The sequence below is a fragment of the Pan paniscus genome, chromosome 20 (assembly GCF_029289425.2).
Source record: "Pan paniscus chromosome 20, NHGRI_mPanPan1-v2.0_pri, whole genome shotgun sequence".
Classification (NCBI taxonomy): Eukaryota; Metazoa; Chordata; class Mammalia; order Primates; family Hominidae; genus Pan; species Pan paniscus.
This window is the reverse complement of record NC_073269.2, coordinates 25,884,048-25,905,034: the sequence shown is the minus strand read 5'-3', so window position 1 is coordinate 25,905,034 and position 20,987 is coordinate 25,884,048. Positions and strand designations below refer to the sequence as shown.

At 47.1% G+C, this 20,987-nt stretch overlaps 1 pseudogene; it reads left to right on the top strand.

Moving 5' to 3' along the window:
• Window positions 1-1,428: 1,428 nt before the first annotated feature.
• Window positions 1,429-20,987, top strand: part of LOC103783579 (zinc finger protein 738-like) — a 49,443-nt pseudogene continuing 29,884 nt past the window's right edge.

Below are 20,987 nucleotides of genomic sequence, written 5' to 3'. Positions count from 1 at the left end.
AACTGAACAATAATAGTGACACAACCTATCAAAACATCTGGGATACGGCAAAGGTGATGCTAAGTGGAAAGTACATAGCCTTAAATGCCTACATCAAAAAATCTGAAAGAGCACAAATAGACAATCTAAGGTCACATCTCAAGGAACTTGAGAAACAAAAACAAACCAAACCCAAACCCAGCAGAAGTAAAGAAATAACCAAGATCAGAAAGGAAAAAAAAAAAAACTTCTTCTATCAAAAACATTGCATTTAATTACTCATCACAGAAGAGATAAAAAATAATCTAAGTTAATAAATGAAGTGTGTGTGTGGGTGTTTGTGTCTGTGTGTTTGGTTACTATTATAGATTACTAAAATGGGTTAGGACCTTTTTTTTTGGTCAAATATATAATCCTGAGAAGACAATCAAAACTTTGTGTACATTTCTGATACCTGATGGGCTATGTAAATATTTATACAAAAATGTTATTCAATTGTCTTTTTTGTTTTTTTTTTTTTTGAGATGAAGTTTTGCTCTTGTTGCCTAGGCTGGCATGCAGTGGTGCGAGCTTGGCTCACTGCAACCTCTGCCACCCAAGTTCAAGTGATTCTCCTGCCTCAGCCTCCCAAGTATCTGGGACTACAGGGGTGCACCACCACACCCAGCCAATTTTTGTATTCTTTTTAGTAGAGACGGGGTTTCACCATGTTGGCCAGGATGGTCTCAATCTCTTGACCTCATGATTTGCCTGCTTCACCCTAACATTGGGATTACAGGCAGGAGCCACCACGCCCAGCCCCTTGTTTCTTTTTAAAGTTTGGCTACTAGAAAATTCAAAATTTTATTTCAGAGGATTTATGATACATTATTTACAAAAGCATATGACCTTATACACAAGGTTGAATGCAAATACCCTCTAAGGTGGGCCTAGCTCATCTCTGACAGTAAGCCCTGCCTGAAAAGGCTGCAGCCTAGGCTGTCACTCTTTCTTCATTCAACCCAGCATCTAATCACATCTCTGTCAGTCAAGGCCTGAGAGGGTGGGGTTTTAAACATTATCCAATCAGCAACGCTGGGCTGGGAACTGTCCAATCAGGCGCAGCTGGAGTGGAGAGGATGGCTTCTGGGATGTGGGGAGTCCTTTGTCTCTTGCTGCAGCTGGAGCTCCAGGTCTCATTTTCACTGCTCTGTGTCTTCTGCTCCTAGAGGCCCAGCCTCTGTAGCCCTGTGACCTGCAGGTATTGGGAGATCCACAGCTAAAACGGGACGCCCTGGAAGCCTAGAAATGGTGAGAGTACTGGGTCCGACATCCTGAGAGAGCGGAAGGGGCTGGTTGGAACCAGTGGGAAGTGGTCGTGGTAGGACTTAGGCCTCCCAGCAGTCAGCTCCACAATCTGCACCCGAGTTCTCCTGGCCCATCTCAGCCTCAGTCCCCTTCAGCCATAATATGGTGGCTGTGCCGACAGCCAGCGCCCTGGGTGTCCTGTCTTTTCCCTGTGCAGTGACTGTGCCCTGGCCTGGTGCCCTCTCTGGGCAGCTCTGCACCCGTGGCCCTGCATCTCTCTCAGATTGTGCAGGGACCACGGGAGGGTCATCAGGGGAGAATCCTGACTTGGTATGTGGTTCATAAATAGGAAGAACTTTGGTCTGCGGGGGTCCCAGTTCCTATTTTCTCCTATTAAAAATTTATGGGAGTTACTGCAAAAATATTAAATAACTTAATCAAAGAGTGGTTCTAGAATTGTAGTGCACCCAGCTATGGTTTGTAGTTTGTGGTCTATGGGAGAGACTTGAAGGAAAGTCTTTTATAAAATGCATGATGAAGAAAACCAAGTTTAGTAATTGGTTAGGTACAGTTACACTGTGCCCAGCCTTTTTTGTTTTGTTTTCTTTTGTTTTTTTTTTTTTTTGATGGAGTCTTGCTCCGTCGCCCAGGCTAGCATGCAGTGGTGCGATTTCAGCTCACTGCAACCGCTGCCTCCCAGGATCAAGAGATTCTCCTGCCTCAGCCCCCCAAGTAGCTGGGACTACAGGTGCAAGCCACCACGCCCAGCTAATTTTTGCATTTTTTAGTAGAAATGGGATTTCACCATGTTGGCCAGGATCGTCATGATCTCTTGACCTCGTGATCCACCTGCCTCGGCCCCCCAAAGTGCTGGGATTACAGGCGTGAGCCACCGCACCCAGCCACGTGATGTCTTTTTTTTTTACATGGTGTCTTAATTTGTACATTAAAGGTGAAAAATTCCTGATTAAGTAATCAGAACTTAATTGGCAGTTTATAGTTGCTGAAGCCTGAATTTTGTTTCTCTGAATGTGGTAATTAAAAATAATGCACCTGAGTTAGATTTTTGTGTTTGTTTTTTTGAAGTAGGAACCCAGGGACTAGAGACACCTCACTCTAATTTCCTGCCACTTAATTATTTTCACACTCCACGGGGAACTGATTTTCTGCTGCCTTTTTCACCTGTGTCCCAGGCAGGGTCTTGGGACCCATCCCCCATTTCTCCAGCCTCAATCTAGCTTGCAATAAGATACTAAATTTCCAGTTTCTTCTTGGATCTTGCTCAAGAGAGAATTCAGGGCGAGTCGTAGAGTAAGGTGAAAGCAAATTTATTAAGGAAGTAAAGAAATAAAAGAAATGGCTTTCTCCTTAGGCTGGTTGCACATTTTTATGGTTAATTTTTAATTATATGTTAAATAAAAGGTGGATTATGCCTCTCCTTTTTAGATCTTTATGGTGTAACTCCCTGATATTTTCATGGCATTTGTAAACTATCATGGGACTGGTGGGAGTGTAGCAGTGAGGATGACCAGAGGTCACTCTCATCACCATCTTGGTTTTGGTGGCTTTTATCCCGCTTCTTTACTGCAAGCCAGCTTTTTGACCTGTATCTTGTGCTGACCTCCTATCTCATCTTGTGGCTTAGAATGCCTAACCATCTGGAAATGCAGCCCGGTAGGTCTCAGCCTTATTTTACTCAGCCCCTATTCAAAATGGAGGCTGTGTACCTCTGGCAGAGTCTGTGTCTGGCTCTGTAATAAATAAGAAAAAAGAGCACCATCTTAAGTCATAATAGGAAGAGTGTTTCTTTCTATAAACTATTCCTGGAGAACACAAAGGATGAAGAATTTTATTAATCACAGCTATTTACCCTATTTACCAGGGTTATGTATGTGTTTCAGCTTTCCACCTCTTTTTTTGTCCTATACATGTCTTCCATTGGACTTTTTTTCAGTTGTATGTTTTATAATAAACTGGTAAACATAACTACAGTGTTTTTCTGAGTTCTGTGAGTAGGTTGATCAGATAATTGAACTTGAGAAAGGGCTCGGGAGTCCCCAATTTTTAAACAGTATCTCAGACACATAGATGGGCCTATGGGGTTTGTGACTGGCATCTGCAATGAGGACAATGTTGTGGAACTGAGCCCTGAATCAGAGTCTGTGCTGACTCTGGGTGGTGTCAGAATTCAAGTGTTAGACACTGAGTTGGTGTTAGAGAATTGCTTGTTCAGCAAACTCTACAGATTTGGTGCCAGAAGAAAGATATCACAGAGGCCTGACCTCAAATGGAACTCTGGGTGTCTGGAAATGGGAGGCTCTGCTCTCCTGTACACAGGCTGTCACACTACCTGTTGTTCTGTGATTCCAGGTCTCCTCCCAGGGTGAGAGAAAATGAAAACTCAGAGGAAAGGACCTCTAATGACAGACCCCCTTGTCTCACAGCTGTCACCCCAGCATTCCCACCCACTCACAAACAAACCTACTGGACATTAATGTGTTCACAGTCCTCCTGGGACTAGGCAACACCATCAGGAACTTCACCACAGCATTTTTGATCCTAGTGTTTCTTGCCAAAAAGCCACAAAAGTGTCTACAAGTCTCCTGGCATATCCCCACCCCAGACACTGAATCTGCCACAGCATCCTGTTTTCTCCATCTACCTAGCATTATGGAGCACCTGTTCATAATCTCATCTGCCTGCATGGACACAGAAATAAATCAGAGTACAGCCCCACTGGGACCACGATCTGTAGAACAAACAATTCTTTCCAGTTACACTGCGCTCTTCTGCACTCATGGGTTTTTCTTTTCTTAACTTTTCTTTTTGGTTCAGGCATACACGTGCAGGTTTGTTATATAGGTAAAATTGTTTCATGGGGGTTTGTTGTAGATTATTTTGTCACTGAGGTCCTAAGCATAGCACCAAAGAGGTATTTTTTCTGATCCTCTTTGTCCTTTTATCCTTCATCCCCAACCAGGCCTCAGTGACTGTTCCTTCCTTGTGTCCATGTGTTATTATTTAGCTCTTACTTATAAATAATCACATGCATTTGGTTTTCTGTTTTTGCATCAGTTTTCTAACAGTAATGGTCTCCAGCTCCATTTATGTTGCTGCGAAGGACTTAATCTTGGTGTGTTTTGTTTGTTTGCTTGTTTTTTTAAGATGAATTCTTACTCTGTCACTCAGGCTGGAGTGCATTGGCATGATCTTGGCTCACTGCAACCTCCACCTCCCAAGTTCAAGCGATTCTCCTGCCTCAGCCTCCTGAGTAGCTGGGATTATAGGCGCCTGCCATGATGCCCAGCTAACTTTTTGTATTTTTAGTAGAGACAGGGTTTTAGCGTGTTGACCAGCCTGGCCTTGAACTTCTGATCTCAAGTTATCCACCCACCTCAGCCTCCCAAAGTGCTGGGATTAGAGGCATGATCCATGGTGCCTGGCTTTGTGTTGTTTTTATATGGTCACGTAGTCTTCCACGATTTTTGTGTACCATATTTTGTTTTTACTAAATCTTTATTTTATTTTTTGAAGAGTGTCTCACTCTGTCACACAGGCTGGAGTGCAGTGGTGCAATCTTGGCTCACTTCAGCCTTAACATCCAAGGCTCAAGGCTCAAGGAATCCTACCTCAGCCCATTAAGTAACTGGGACTATAGGCACACAACATCATGCCTAATTTTTCTTTTTTGTATTATTTGTAGAGATACAGTTTTGCCATGTTGCCCAGGCTGGTGTTTTATTTTATTTTATTTTATTTTTTGAGACAGAGTCTTGCTCTGTCACCAGGCTGCAGTGCAGTGGCACGATCTTGGCTCACTGCAACCTCTGACTCTCTGGTTCAATCAATTCTCCTGCCTCAGCCTCCTGAGTAGGTGGGGTAACAGGTATGTGCACCATGCTCAGCTAATTTTTGTATTATTAGTAGAAATGAGGTTTTACCATGTTGGCCAGGATGGTCTCGATCCCCTGACCTCATGATCCACCCGTCTTGGCCTCCCGAAGTGTTGGGATTACAGGCGTGAGCCACCACACTCGGCCCAGGCTGGTCTTGAACTCTTGAGCTAAGGCAGTCCACCTGCCTTGATCTCCTAAAGTGCTGGAATTACAAATGTGAGCCACCTCGTGCTACCACATCATATTTTTTCAATCTAGTCTACTATTAACAGGCAATTAGGTTTATTCCATGTCTTTGTTATTGTGGACAGGGGTGAAATGAACATGCATGTGCACATGTCTTTTTTTTAATGTTTCCCAATTTTAAACTTTTAATTAAAAAGTAAACTTTAATGTCAAAAATGCAAACTTGGGGAAGACAGAAAAGATCACACAGAAGGTTGTCACTTCACACTCAGAAGGTTGCACAGTCGCCGGGCAGAGGTGCTCCTCACATCCCAGATGGGGAGGCAGCTGGGCAGAGGCAGTCCTCACTTCCCAGACAGTCCTCCCTTCCCAGACAGGGCGGGGGTGGGTAGAGGCGCTCCTCACTTCCCAGACAGGGCGGAGGCTGGCAGAGGTGCTCCTCACATCCCAGACAATGCAGGGGCTGACAGAGGCACTCCTCACTTCCCAGATGAGGTGGCAGCTGTGCAGAGGCCGTCCTCACTTCCCAGACAGGGCAGCGGCCAGGCAGAGGTGCTCCTCACTTGCCAGACGTTGGGGCTGCAGCTGGGCAGAGGCGCTTCTCAGTTCCCAGATGGTGGGCAGCTGGGCAGAGGCACTCCTCACTTCCCAGATCGGGGGGATGGTGGGCAGCCGGGCAGAGGCGCTCCTCACTTCCCAGACAGGGCAGCGGCCAGGCAGAGGAGCTCTTCACTTCCCAGATGGGGCGGCAGCTGGGCAGAGGCGCTCCTCACCTCCCAGATGGTGGGCTGCTGGGCAGAGGTGCTCCTCACTTCCCAGGCTGTGGGCAGCTGGGCAGAGGCGTTCCTCACTTCCCAGTCACACTGGCGGCCAGGCAGAGATGCTCCTGCCATCCCAGTCAGGGAGGCGTCCAGGCCGAGGTGCTCCTCACTTCCTAAACAAGGCAGCAGCCAGGCAGAGGTTCTCCTCACTTCCCAGATGGGGCAGCAGCCGGGCAGAGGCACTCCTCACTTCCCAGACGGTGGGCAGCTGGGCAGAGGTGCTCCTCACTTCCCAGTCAGGGTGGTGGCCAGGCCAAGGTGCTCCTCACTTCCCAGACAGGGCAGAAGCCAGGCAGAGGTGCTCCTCACATACCAGTCAGTTGGCGGCTGGGCTGAGGCTCTCCTCACTTCCCAGATGGGGCAGCCAGGCAGACGGGCTCCTCACATCCCAGACAGTGGGCAGCCAGGCAGAGGTGCTCCTCACTTCCCAGATGGGGCGGCGGCCAGGCAGAGGCTCTCCTCACTTCCCAGATGGGGCGGCGGCCAGGCAGAGGCACTCCTCACTTCCCAGAGTGCATATGTCTTTATGGTGGAATAATTTATATTTCTTTGGGTATATACCCATGTTGTGGGATTTTTAAGGAATCAGAGAGACCGATGGGATTCAGGAGGATATTTATAATTATTTAGGTGCACTGGCCCAGTCGGATTAACATCCAAAGGACTGAGCCCCGAACAAAGAGTTAAGTTACCTTTTAAGCATTTCATGGGGGTGGAGTGGGGGGAGATCTGTGCAGGGGGAAGCATACTACAGAAGTGAGAAACAAAGACAGTCATTCAATTGAGACATGCATTACATCATTTCTTACTTTTCAAGGAAAAACATGTTTTGCAACTTGAGTGTATCTGTCTAGTGACCTAGCAGCTGCACAGCTAGGAAAACAAAGTCTTCACAATGCCTTGGAAGGCAGGAGAGATAAAGCTCACTAGCCACAGAAAAACAGGCAGTTAGTTTTTAAAGGACTCCAGCTCTTTCTCTTTCTCAGGAGGAGTTAGGTTTTCTTATATACAACTGAGTTTCTGCTTACACACTTTAATTTCTTTCAATTCCTGTTCCATTCCCCTTTTTGGTGCTTTTTATAACAGAGGTGTTAATAGGAAGCACTACTGTTTGCCACCTTTTCGTGGAGATGGGCTTCTTCTTCTATCGGCAGCAGCTGATATCTGGTAAATACCACCAACTGCACGATAGTGTGTCAGGCCACTATTGCCTCTGTAGTTGACTGAATGCTCCTAATAAACAGGGGTAAAAGGCAAGGGAGGATGAGGCAGATGCCAAGAATAAGTAAGAACCCACTAATGAGGGTTTTGAATCCTCGAAAGGCTGAGAACCATCCTCCAAACAAGGAATCCAGGGACCAACTGAACCGAGTCTGAACTGGAACATGGGCCAACTTGCACATTGTAGCTGTGATTTCCATGAGAGCTCAGCCATTATCATTGATTTCTAGGCAACAGTTGGTTAAATTAAATTTTCCACATACTCCTCCTTCCAAGGCTAAGAGGTAATCTAAAGCCAATCTATTTTGATACATAGCATTCCTCATTTGTGTTGCTTGTATTGCCAATAAATCTAGTGCCCTTGATGTTTTATTGGTTTTGATTTCAAGGACTTCCTGCAACCTTATGATGTGCTTGAGCATACAGATGGGGGTATGGTACCCCCATGACCCATCTTGCACCCAGGTAGCCATCCCATAGAATTTAATGATTCTTTCAGTAGGCCATTCATTATCTTTCCAGTCTCCTATGACCACATCCTTTTTGATATTTGTGTCTATTTTTGTGATTATGCTTCTTCTAATTCTTTTATTTTAATCATAAACTGGATATCCTAAGAGTTCCTCTTTTAGTATATGCAGAAATGGTAACAACATTAGTGTATGTAATAGAAACATGCTTACACTACACATGGGCATGGCAAACCTTCCTCTGGGTATAGACATTTGAAGCATTTGCAGTAATAACATAACAACAGAACAATCAGTATTGACAGGATTATAACTAGGCTTATAAATTGTATCCACATTTACTTATCCAGAGATGGTCCTCTTAGCTTTGGCTATGTGTAGACTAGTCAGCTTCCTGGATGTGACTAGAGCAGAGCTTGCAGGATCCTCAAGCTTCAACCGTGTGTAGACTGACCAGCCTCCAGAGTGGTCAGAGCAGGGCAGTTGTCCTTCTTACTGGTAGTTGGGTTTCACCATAGGACCATTCGGGTGGGGCAATCTGGGTCTTGTTGGCTAATCCACTGATTGTCATTGAGAGTTACTGCTGCCACTGGCTGTAGCTGGCTATGGTGAATCCAAGGTGTGACACCTGCAACTTTAACAACAGTGGGACCAGACATGATCACAATATAGGGCCCATCCTATAAGGGCCCCAGCGTTGTTGGATTCCACCTTTAACCCAGACAGAGTCTCCCAGCTTATGTGGATGCACTGGGTCTGTTAGACTTATAGGTATCCTTTCCTTTACCCAGCCTTGCACCTCCTGCATTGCCACTCCCAAAGCCTAAATCTGTCTTCTAAGGGTTAGCTCTCCTAACTCCTTTAAATCCCCTCTAATTGGATTAATGATTGGGGGTGGCCTTCTGAACAATATTTCATAGGGCGAATATCCAGTTTGTTTTCTAGGCATACACCTGACCTGGAGGAGGACCACGGGCAAGACCTGATCCCATCATAAGTGAGTTTCCTGGCAAAACTATTTTAGTAGCTGTTTGAGTGTCCAGTTTATCCATTCCACCTTCTCTGAACTCTGTGGTCAGTAAGCTGTGTGCAGTTTCCATTTGATCTTTAAAAGTTGAGTCACCTGCCTGCCTGCCTGCCTGCCTTCCTTCCTTCCTTTCTTTCTCTCTCTCTCTTTCTTTCTCTTTCTTTCTTTCTCTTTCTTTCTTTCTTTCTCTTTCTTTCTTTCTTTTCTCTCTCTCTCTCCTTCCTTCCTTCCTTCCTTCCTTCCTTCCTTTCTTTCTATGGTCTCCCTCCGTTGCTGAGGCTGGACTGTACTGCCGTGATCTCGGCTCGCTGCAACCTCCCTGCCTCGGGCTCCTGTGATTCTCCTGCCTCGGCCTGCCCAGTGCCTGGGATTGCAGGCATGCGCCGCCACACCTGACTGGTTTTTGTATTTTTGGTGGAGATAGGGTTTCGCCGTGTTGGCCGGGCTGGTCTCCAGCTCCTGAGCTCGAGTGATCTGCCCGCCTCGGCCTCCCGAGGTGCTGGGATTGCAGACGGAGTCTCGCTCAATCAATGCTCAGTATTGCCCAGGCTGGAGTGCAGTGGCGTAATCTCGGCTCGCTACAACCTCCACCTCCCAGCCACCTGCCTTGGCCTCCCAAAGTGCTAAGATTACAGCCTCTGCCCGGCGGCCACCCTGTCTAGGAAGTGAGGAGCATCTCTGCCTGGCCGCCCATCGTCTGGGATGTGAGGAGCCCCTCTGCCCGGCCGCCCCGTCTGGGAGGTGAGGAGTGCCTCTGCCCGGCCGCCACCCTGTCTGGGAGGTGAGGAGCATCTCTGCCCAGCGGCCATCCTGTCTACAAAGTGAGGAGCACCTCTGCCTGGCTGCCACCCCGTCTGGGAAGTGAGGAGTGCATCTGCCTGGCCACCCCGTCTGGGAAGTGAGGAGCGCCTCTGCCCGGCCACCCCGTCTGGGAGGTGAGGAGCGCCTCTGCCCAGCCGTCCATCATCTGGGAAGTGAGGAGCACCTCTGCCCAGCCGCCCCATCTGGGATGTGAGAAGTGCCTCTGCCCGGCCGCCACCCCATCTGGGAAGTGGGGAGCGCCTCTGCCCGGCCGCCCCATCTGGGATGTGAGGAGCGCCTCTGCCTGGCCGCCACCCCATCTGGGAGGTGAGGAGTGCCTCTGCCTGGCCACGCTGTCTGGGAACTGAGGAGCGCCTCTGCCTGGCCGCCCTGTCTGAGAGGTGAGGAGCGCCTCTGCCCGGCAACTGCCCCGTCTGGGAAGTGAGTAGCACCTCTGCCCAGCCGCCCATCGTCTGGGATGTGAGGAGAGCCTCTCCCCGGCTGCCCTTCATCTGGGAGGTGAGGAGTACCTCTGCTTGGCCGCCCCATCTAGGAAGTGAGGAGCACCTCTGCCCGGCCACCCTGTCTGGGAGGTGAGGAGCGTCTCTGCCCGGCCGCCCCGTCTGGGAAGTGAGGAGCACCTCTGCCTGGCCGCCCATCATCTGGGAAGTGAGGAGCACCTCTGCCCAACCGCCCCGTCTGGGATGTGAGGAGCGCCTCTGGCTGGCCGCCCTGTCTGGGAAGTGAGGAGCGCCTCTGCCCGGCCACCCCGTCTGGGGGGTGAGGAGTGCCTCTGCCCGGCTGCCCATCGTCTGGGATGTGAGGAGAGCCTCTCCCCGGCCGCCTTTCATCTGGGAGGTGAGGAGCGCCTCTGCTTGGCCGCCCCGTCTAGGAAGTGAGGAGCACCTCTGCCCAGCCGCCCATCATCTGGGAAGTGAGGAGCGCCACTGCCCAGCTGCCCATCGTCTGGGAAGTGAGGAGCGCCTCTGCCTGGCCACCCCGTCTGGGATGTGAGGAGTGCCTCTGCCCGGCTGCTGCCCCGTCTGGGATGTGAGGAGTGCCTCTGCCCAGCTGCCACCCTGTCTGGGAAGTGAGGAGTGCCTCTGCCTGGCCGCCCCATCTGGGATGTGAGGAGTGCCTCTGCCTGGCTGCCCTGTCTGGGAACTGAGGAGTGCCTCTGCCTGGCCGCCCCGTCTGAGAGGCGAGGAGTGCCTCTGCCCAGCAGCCACCCCATCTGGGAAGTGAGGAGCGCCTCTGCCCGGCCACCCTGTCTGGGAAGTGGGGAGTGCCTCTGCCTGGCCGCCCCATCTGGGAAGTGAGGAGCACCTCTGCCCGGCCGCCCATTGTCTGGGATGTGAGGAGCACCTCTGCCCGGCTGCCACCCTGTCTAGGAAGTGAGGAGCGCCTCTGCCTGGCCACCTCATCTGGGAAGTGAGGAGCACCTCTGCCCGGCTGCCCTGTCTGGGAAGTGAGGAGCGCCTCTGCCTGGCCACCCCGTCTGGGAAGTGTGGAGCGCCTCTGCCCAGCTGCCCCGTCTGGGAAGTGAGGAGCACCTCTGCCTGGCCGCCCCGTCTGGGAAGTGAGGAGCACCTCTGCCCGGCCACCCCGTCTGGGAGGTGAGGAGCGCCTCTGCCCAGCCGCCCATCATCTGGGATGTGAGGAGTGCCTCTGCCCGGCCGCCACCCCATCTGGGAAGTGAGGAGCACCTCTGCCTGGCTGCTGTGCAATCTTCCAAGTGTGAAGCAACAGCCTTTCTGCAGGTGTACCCAACAGCTCCGAAGAGACAGCAACCATCGAGAATGGGCCATGATGACAATGGCGGTTTTGTTGAAAAGAAAAGGGGGAAATGTGGGGAAAAGAAAGAGAGATCAGATTATTACTGTGTCTGTGTAGAAAGAATTAGACATAGGAGACTCCATTTTGTTCTGTACTAAGAAAAATTCTTCTGCCTTGGGATGCTGTTAATCTATGACCTTACCCCCAACCCCGTGCTTTCTGAAACATGTGCTGTGTCAACTCAGGGTTAAATGGATTAAGGGCGGTGCAAGATGTGCTTTGTTAAACAGATGCTTGAAGACAGCATGCTCGTTAAGAGTCATCACCACTCCCTAATCTGAAGTACCCAGGGACACAAACACTGCGGAAGGCCGCAGGGACCTCTGCCTAGGAAAACCAGAGACCTTTGTTCACGTGTTTATCTGCTGACCTTCTCTCCACTATTATCCTATGACCCTGCCACATCCCCCTCTCCAAGAAACACCCAAGAATGATCAATAAATACAAAAAAAAAAAATGTTGAGTCAACTGTTGTACTACTTCTGCCACAAATGCAGGACCATTGTCTGATCCTATGGTTAAAGGCTATCCAAACCTTGCTATATGTCTTTTAGTAGCAGCTTTGTCACCTCTCATGCCTTTTCAGTTCTGTTAGGGAAGGCCTCAACCCACCTGGAGAAGGTGCGAACAGACACTAGCATATACCAGTAACATTCTGCTTGAGGCAACTCGGTAAAGTCTACAAGCAGGTTCTCAAAAGGCACAGCTCCCATTTCCTGAATTCCTGGGGGTTGAGTGGGTTCTTATTTTGGATTATTCAGGGCACAGGATAGACATACATTGTTCATAAACAGCACAGGTGGTTGCAGAGAGCCGTGGCACATAGAAGTGTCAACCTATCAGTCTCTAGGGCCATCCTTCCAATGTGTGTTCCTTGATGGATCTGCTTCACAAACCTTGGGGCTATTGTCTCTGGGATGGCTAGCCTCCCATCAGAGAACAGCCACCATCCACTTTTAATATACTTCCCTGTTTCCTGCCTAAACCAAGCTTTTTCACTTGAAGAGTAATTGGGTACCTCTGGCAAAGGGGGCTCTATAAGGAGAGGCATTGCTAGAGTTCTTTTTACAGGTAAAGCCTTGCTCATTGCTGCCTGCCTAGCCTCTGGGTCCACCTTTCTGTTGCCCTGAACCTTATAGCTTTTCCCAATTTGGTGTCCTCTGCAATGAATGGCAGCCACCTTCTCTGGAGCCCATAAGGCTTCTAATAATTGTAGAATTTCCTTTTTATTTTTTATTTCTTTTTTCTCATAGTCTAAAGTCCTCTCTCTTTGTATGTCACCCCATGGGTGTGCAGAGTTGCAAAAGCATATTTTGAGAAGTATATATATTTACTTTCTTCCCCTTGGCCAATAAAAGTGCTCTAGTTAATGTTATTAATTCAGCCTTCCTAGTAGAAGTCCCAGAAGGTAAGGCTTGAGCCTCGGCCACCAAGTGTTGTGTCACTACTGCATATCCTCCATATCACACCCCATGTGTTATGAAACTGCTACCATCAGTGAAGTATTCAACATCTGGGCTCTCCAAGGGGGTATCTCTGAGATCTTCCTGGCTTGAGAACACTTTGCCCACTGTATTTATGCAACAGTGGGGAAGGTCCTGCTAGCAGTGAGGTAACTCACCATCCTTCCAATCAGGTTCTTCCACAGGCTGCAGGGTAGCTGGGTTCAAGGTATTTACAGTCTTAATGTTGTCTAGGGATTTGCACACAGAAGCCCTTGATACTTCAGCATTCTAGAGTTGGACAGCCAACGATGTTCTCTTTGCTCCATTAAGGTGACTACAGTGTGTGGCACCTGAATTATTAACTTCTGACCTAGGGCTAGCTTGTTGGCATCTTCTATAAGGGTCGTGGTAGCTGCCAATGCCCTGAGGCAGTAGGGCCAATCTAAGGCCACCAAGTCCAGTCTTTTGGATAAGTATGGTACCAGCCAGTGCCAAGAGCCCAACAACTGAGTTAAGACTCCAACTGCCATTCCCTTTCATTCATCCACATACAAAAAGAAGGGCTTTTTTATATCTGGCAATCCTAGTGCTGGGGCCTGGATGAGAGCTTCCTTTATACCCTTGAAGGCCTTTTCCTTTTCCTTTTCCCATAGGAGGGGCTCTCTTTACCCACCTTTGGTAGCCTCATATAAGGGCCTTGCTATAAGGGAGAAGTTTGGAATCCAGATTCAGCAGAATCCCGCCATGCCTAGAAATTCCCTGCTGCCTTGTAACTGGGGTTGATAATGCACATACAGCCTTCTTGCATGCACTTCCAAGCCTGCACTGGCCTTGGGATACCATGAATCCTAGATATCCAACCTCTCAAAAACAGACTTGTGCCTTGTCTTTGGACACTTTACAGCCAGCTTCACGTAGCAGGTGAAGAAGCCTCTCTGTTCCTTGGAAGCATTCCTCCCTCGTGGGGGCAGTGAATAACAAGTCATCAATGTATTATAATAGCACACAATTGTCACTAGGTGGAAAAAAAGCCTCAAGATCTGTAGCCAAGGCCTCCTCAAAAATGGTAGAATTCTCAAACCCTTGTGGCAGCCTTGTCCAGGTATATTGTGATTTCCCCCACTGGATAGCAAATACAGGCTGACTTTGAGGAGCAAGCCTCAAACAAAAGAAGGCATCTTTTAAGTCCAGACACATGAACCAAGTGGCATCAGCATGAATCTGTCCCAGCATTGTATATGGGTTGGGCACTATGGCATGAATAGTGACAGCAGCTTTGTTTACTGCCCAGAGATCCTGCACTGGCCTGTATTCCCCATTTGGTTTGCGCACGGGTAACAGAGGAGTATTCCATGAGGACTTGCATTTTGCTATAATCCCATGCATATAAAGCCAATTTAGATGCTTTGTTATTCTATCAATTGCCTCTCAGGGTAGTGGGTATTGATGGACTTGTACTGGGGCAGCATGAGGGTTAAGCTCTACTACCATTGGGGTCTGTTTAGAGCAAGTCCAGGGGGGTTGTCCTCAGCCCCCGCATATTACCCACATATTACCCCGTATTACCTGCATATTGTGTAGGTCTGGCTCTGGCAGCCTCCTGTACACAGTTCTTAGAGCCACCATTCCTCAGCCCTTGGGGCAATTAGAGTCAATACCATTGCCTTTGGCTTCCCTATCTCTGGGTCATATTCCTATTAGGTGTAAAGGAAATTTGTGCCTGCAGCTTCTGGAGTAAGTCCCTTCCTAACAAGGGCACTGGGCAATTTGGCATATATAGAAAGTCGTGCTGCACCTCCTGTTCTCCAATAACACATCTCCTGGATTTGCAAAAAGGTCTCTTTTCTTTGGCCCTGGAAGCCGCTACGATAGTAGCACAGTTATTTTTAGGGGGGGCTAATTGGGTGAGTTACCACAGAGAAATCAGCACCAGTATTGACCAAAAAATCCATTAACCACCCCCTACTTCCATAGAGACCATAGGCTCCCCTAAAAAGATGGAGCCCAGTCTGTCTCAGTCCTCAAAATTCTTGGCCCCTGCTAAGCCGATCAGATCGGGATCTGCCTTTGAGGTGCCATGACTAGCAACCAAATGCTGCACTCAGATGTTAGACCATTCACCATCATTTCCATCCTTTTCCTATTCAGGGCACTCATCTTTCCAGTGGCCCATTTGCCTGCACCTTGCACATTGGTTCCTGTCCAACCAGGTCCAGCTTTCTTCTCCCAGTCTTGTTTGCTTCCTTCCTCAGCCTCTGCCTTGGCCATGCCTTCTAGCAAATCCAGGGTTACTTTCTGCTAGTGCAGCAGCTATAAATTAAGCTGTCTCCTTGTTCCTACTTCTGTTTGTTCTTTCTTCCTTTCTCTCTGCCTCTTCCTCCCAGTTTATGTATAATTTGTTTGCTATTTCCATGAGTTCACTAATATTTTCCCCAGCAAAGCCTTCCAGCCTCTGAAGCTTTTGTCTTATGTCTCCCTGTGCTTGACTGACAAAGGTCATATTTGTCATATTTTGGTTTTCAGGAGCCTCTGGAATAATTGGAGTGTACAGCCTATATACCTCACAAAGCCTTTCATTGAATGCACTTGGGCTTTCAGTGCACTTCTGATATTTTACTCATATTCATTGCTTTCCTTCCTCCTGCTTTTATCCCATTCAGGAGTGCCCTTTTATATAGCTGCAGCTGTTCAATGTCCCTTGCCTCATTTGGGTCCCAGTTAGGGTCATCATTTGGGTATTGCTCCTCAGCGAACTGGCATGGGTTAGGGGTGGCCTCTGGGACTTCCTTTTCTAACCAGCTGAGAGCTGCCTGATTAACTCTCCCATGCTCCTCTGTATGAAATAAAGTTAGCAAAAATTGTTGACAATCTGGCCAGGTTGGATTATGTGTCATAATAATAGAATTCACCAAATCAATGAGAGCCTGAGGCTTTTCTGTATAGGAGGGTGTGTGCTGTTTCCAATTTAAGAGATCAGTAGTGGAGAAAGGCTGATGAACATAATGCCTAGGACCACCTTCTATCTGCCCCTGGTCATCAAAAACTTGTGTCCTGGTCTCTCAAAGTGGCATCTGCAAAGCCCATGGTTGGCCAGAGCAGAGGTGCCTAGCTGCATCACCCTTTCCATCTTCTTTGTTTTTTTCTAATGGGGGCTTCTGTTCCACTTGGTGGGGAGACTGAGCCTCACTTTCCTCCGAGCCCGACTCTTCAGATGCTCCCAACTCTGCCTCCTGTGTATTCTTGCCAAAAACAGGCAGACTGGCACATATGGGGGGCAGACATTCCATTTCCTCAGGTGGGGCCTGAAGAACTGGTTTCAGCTGAGGCTTTGGGGATTCCTTTTCCTGGGAGATGCTAGGGACTTTAGGTTCCTCTGCTTCCTTTGGTTGGGCTGCCCCAAGCCACTAATGCCTTGCAATATCATAGGCAGGGCTGTAGCCACTTGGGGTGAGTTTGTGCCACATTAAGCCAAGAGTCTACATAGGGAAACTGGCCTGGGTATCCTGGTTGTCCTCCAACTCCAGTGACCACCTTAAACACACAGCCAATTAATTTCCTGTCTATTGTACCTTCAGGGGGCCACCCCACTTTGAAAGTAGGCCTATCTATCTCACAGTATGTCCTTAATTTTTGAGCATCAAGTTCAATCCTATAATCACCTCTAAATCCTTTTTTAAAATTATTTATCATGCATTCCAAAGGAGTCAATTTTGATGCTTTTCCTCCCATTTCCTCCCTTGGGGCACACTTTTGCTCTCACTTTCACTCTCAGATCCACCAGACCAGGTCCTATTACAGGAGTTTTGGACAATGCTTAGCCAGGAACATGCCTTCCCCTGTCACAGCCTGCTGCAGCTGTGGAACTGGTCCTATCAGCCATATGCAGTATCCTGGGTCTGATTTCCCCTGCTCTTACCTTGGAGCACACAGCCCGTGCTAAGGGTTCTGTGCCTCCCCACATCACTCCCCGTGTTGGCCTCTCCAAAGACAGTCTCTTTCACACACCTCCCCTGCCCCAGGACTCCTCATCAGATGAAACGAACCTCTCTCATGTCCTGGGTGGGTTCACATGCACCCACACACTCCCAGTTGTGGTGGCAAGCCATTCTTGCCACCTTGCCAGCAAGCTCTACTTTGCTGCACTTGCTGTTCTATTGGCCCCTTTCCTCCCTTTTTCCAGTTCCTGTCTCCAGATCCAGTGAACCACTTTCACTTTGTTAGTGGGGACACAAGTTTCATCCAAATTGGCAAGCCACTCCTGCTGCCCCCAACCACTCTGGGTTGGATTAGTGGTCATTCCCCAGGAGGTGATGAAGCTCCCCTTCATCCTTATGGGACGGGCTTCCCTGCCTTGGGCCCTTGCTCCTTACCACAGCTCCTGAAGTGCTGGTATCATCCTGCAGCCCCATCCTCAGTTCTGTTGTGCTGCTGGGCAGGATGCTGGGATGTGGGAAGAGCTGGTTTACATCTGGGTGAAGCTCCCACACAGTGCACCTTGGATGCCAGGTCTCCCCTGGCCCTGGGGCTCTAGTCCCACAGGCAAAGGAGACAGTAAATCTGTCATCTGCAATCCCAGGCAAGTTCCTAGAAAATGTTGTGGGATTTTTAAAGAATCAGAGAGACCAATGGGTGTCTGATTCCTTAAAAGCATTTTGTGAGTAGGAGGAGATCTGTGCAGGGGGAAGCATACTACAGAAGTGAGAAAAAGAGAGTTATTCAATTTAGACATGAATTACATCACCCAATTAAGAGGTTGCCAGAAGATGGTAATTCTGTTTTTAGTTCTGTTAGGAATTGCCACTCTGCTTTTCACAATAGTTGAACTAATTTATACTCCCACCAGCAGTGTATAAGCATTCTCTCTTCTCTGAAACCTTGCCAGGATCTGCTATTAACTTTTGTGTTTGAGGCAGTCTCACTCTGTCACCCAGACTGAAGTGCAGTGACAAAATCTTTGCTCACTGTAACCTCTGCCTCACGGGTTCAAGTGATTCTCATGCCTCAGCCTCCCGAGTAGCTGAAACTACAGATTTACACCACCATGCCCCACTAATTCTTGTATTTTTAGTAGAGATAAACTTTCATCATGTTGGCCAGGCTGGTCTTGAACTCCTGACCTCAAGTAATTCACCTGCCTCAGCCTCCCAAAGTGCTGGGATTACAGGCATGATCCACCCCACCCAACCTGTTATTGACTTTTTAACAATGCCATTCTGACTGGTGTGAGATGGTATCTCATTGTAGGCTTTTTCTTTCTTTCTTTCTTTTTGCATTTCTCTAATGTGATGAGCATTTTTTTTTTTTTTGAGACGGAGTCTCACTCCATCGCCCAGGGTGGAGTGCAGTGGCATGATCTCAGTTTACTGCAAACTCTGCCCCCTGGGTTCAAGTGATTCTCCTGCCTCAGCCTCCTGAGTAGCTGGGATTACAGGCACCTGGTACTGCACCCAGCTAATTTTTGTATTTGTGTATTTTTAGTAAGGATGGGGTTTCACCCATCTTGGCCAGGCTGGTCTTGGACTCCTGACCTCGTGATCCACCCCCCTTGGCTTCCCAAAGTGCTGGGATTACAGGTGTGAGCCACCATGCCCAGCTGTGATGAGCATTTTAAAAATATTTTTGTTAGTCACATATTTGTTTTGAAAAGCATCTCTTGTTTTTTTTTTTTTTTTTGCCTACTTTTTAATGAGGTAGTATATTGTTTTCTTGTAAAGTTGTTTAAGTCTCTTTTTTTTTTTTTTTTTTGAGAGGAATTCTCACCCTGTCACCCAGGCTGAAATGAAATGGTGTGGTCTCAGTTCACTGCAACCTCCGACTCCTGGGTTCAGGTGATTCTCCTGCCTCAACTTCCTGAGTAGCTGGGACTACAGGTGTGTGCCCCCACACCTGGCTAATTTTTGTATTTTTAGTAGAGACATGGTTTCACTATGTTGACCACGCTGGTCTTGAACTTCTGACCTCATGATCCACCCACCTCAGCCTTCGAAAGTGTTGGGATTATAGGCGTGACTCACCAAGCCTGGCATAAGTTTCTTAATTCTGTATATTAAATCTCTGTAAGAAGAATAGTTTGCATTTTTTTTTAATTTTGTAGATTGGTTAGTCTCTTGATATTTTCCTTTGCTGTGAAAAAGCTTTTTAATTTAATTAGGTTCAATTTGTCAATTTTTGCTGTTGTTGCAATTGCTTTTGGTATCTTTATCATGTAATCTTTGCTAGTTTCTATGCCTAGAATGGTATTTTCTAGGTTATTTATCTTGCAGGTTTTTTTTTTAAGTTTTGCATTTAAGTCTTTTATTCATCTTGAGTTGATTTTTATATATGGTGTAAGCAAGGGGACCAGTTTCAATCTTCCATACAGTGCTAGCTAGTTATTTCAGCACCATTTATTAAATAGGAAATTCTTTTTACATTCCTCTTGTCAGCTTTGTCAAATATCAGATGACTGGAGGTGTGTGGCATTATTTCTGGGCTCTCTATTCTGTTGCATTGTTCTATGAGTCTGTTTTTGTTGTTGTTGTTGTTGTTGTTTACCAGTATAATGTTGCTTTGGTTACTGTAGTGTAGTTTGAAGAGGAGCAATGCAATGCTTCCAGCATCATTCTTTTTTTTTTTTTTTTTTTTTAGACAGAGTCTCATTCTGTTGCCCAAAGTGGAGCACAGTGGTGTGATTTTGGCTCACTGTAACCTCCACCTCCCAGGTTCAAGCAATTCTCCTGCCTCAGCCTCCCAAGTAGTTGGGACTACAGGCATGCATCACCATGCCCAGCTAATTTTTGTATTTTTAGTAGAGATGGGGTTTCACTATGTTGGCCAGGCTGGTCTTGAACCCCTGACCTCCTGATCCATCCACCTCAGACTCCCAAAGTGCTGGGATTACAGGCATGAGCCACCGCAACCAGCCAGCTTTGTTCTTTTTGCTTAAAATTGACTTGGCTATCAGGCTTATTTTGGTTCCATACAAATTTTAAAATATTTTATCATTTTGTTAACAATGTTTTTGGTAGTTTGATAGGAATAGCATTAAATCAGTAAATTTCTTGGGCTGTTTGACCATTTTAATGATATTAATATTTTCTATTCATAAGCATACAATGGTTTTCCATTTGTTTGTGTCATCTCTGACTAAGCAGTATATTTTCATTCTTGTCACAGAGATCTTTCACTTCCCTGGTTTGCTGCATTCCTAGATATTCTATTCTTTTTGTGGCAGTTGTGAATGGGATTATGTTTTTGATTTGGCTTTTGGCTTGATATTGTTGATGTACAGGGATGCTACTGACTTAGTACCCTGAAACTTTGCTCAAGTTGTTTATCAATTTAAAGAGCTTTTCTGCTGAGACTGTAGGGTTTTGAAGATATAGCATCTTATCACCTGCACATAGGGATAATATAGTTTCACTTTCTTTTTTCCCGTTTGAATGTCTTTTATCTCTTCCCTGATTGTTTTGGCCAAGACTTTCAATTCCATGTTGAATAGGAGTTTTGAGAGAAAGCATTCTTGTCTTGTGCCAGTTTTCATGAAGGAATGCTTCCAGCTTGTGTCCATTTAGTATGTTTGCTGTAAGTTTGTCATACATAGATGACTGATTATTTTGATGTATGTACCTTGAATGCCTAGTTTTTTGAGGGTTTTAAACGTAAAGGATGGTAAATTTTATTGAAAGCTTTTTAAACATCTACTGAAATAACCTTGTGGTTTTTGTCTTTAGTTCTGTTTATGTGATGAGTAACATTTGTTAATTGTATGTTGAACCAATTTTTTATTTCAGAGATACAGCCAAGTTGATCATAGTGGATTAGCTTTTTGATGTTCTCCTGGATTTGGTTGTCCAGTATTTTGTTGAGAATATTTTCATCAATGTTCATTAAAAATATTGGCCTCAAGTTTTCTATTTCTTGTTTTATATTTGCCAGATTTTGGTATCAGAATAATGCTGTTTTTATATAATGAGTGGGAAAAAGTCCCTTTTTCTCAATATTTTGAAATAATATTAGTAGAAGTGATACCAGCTCTT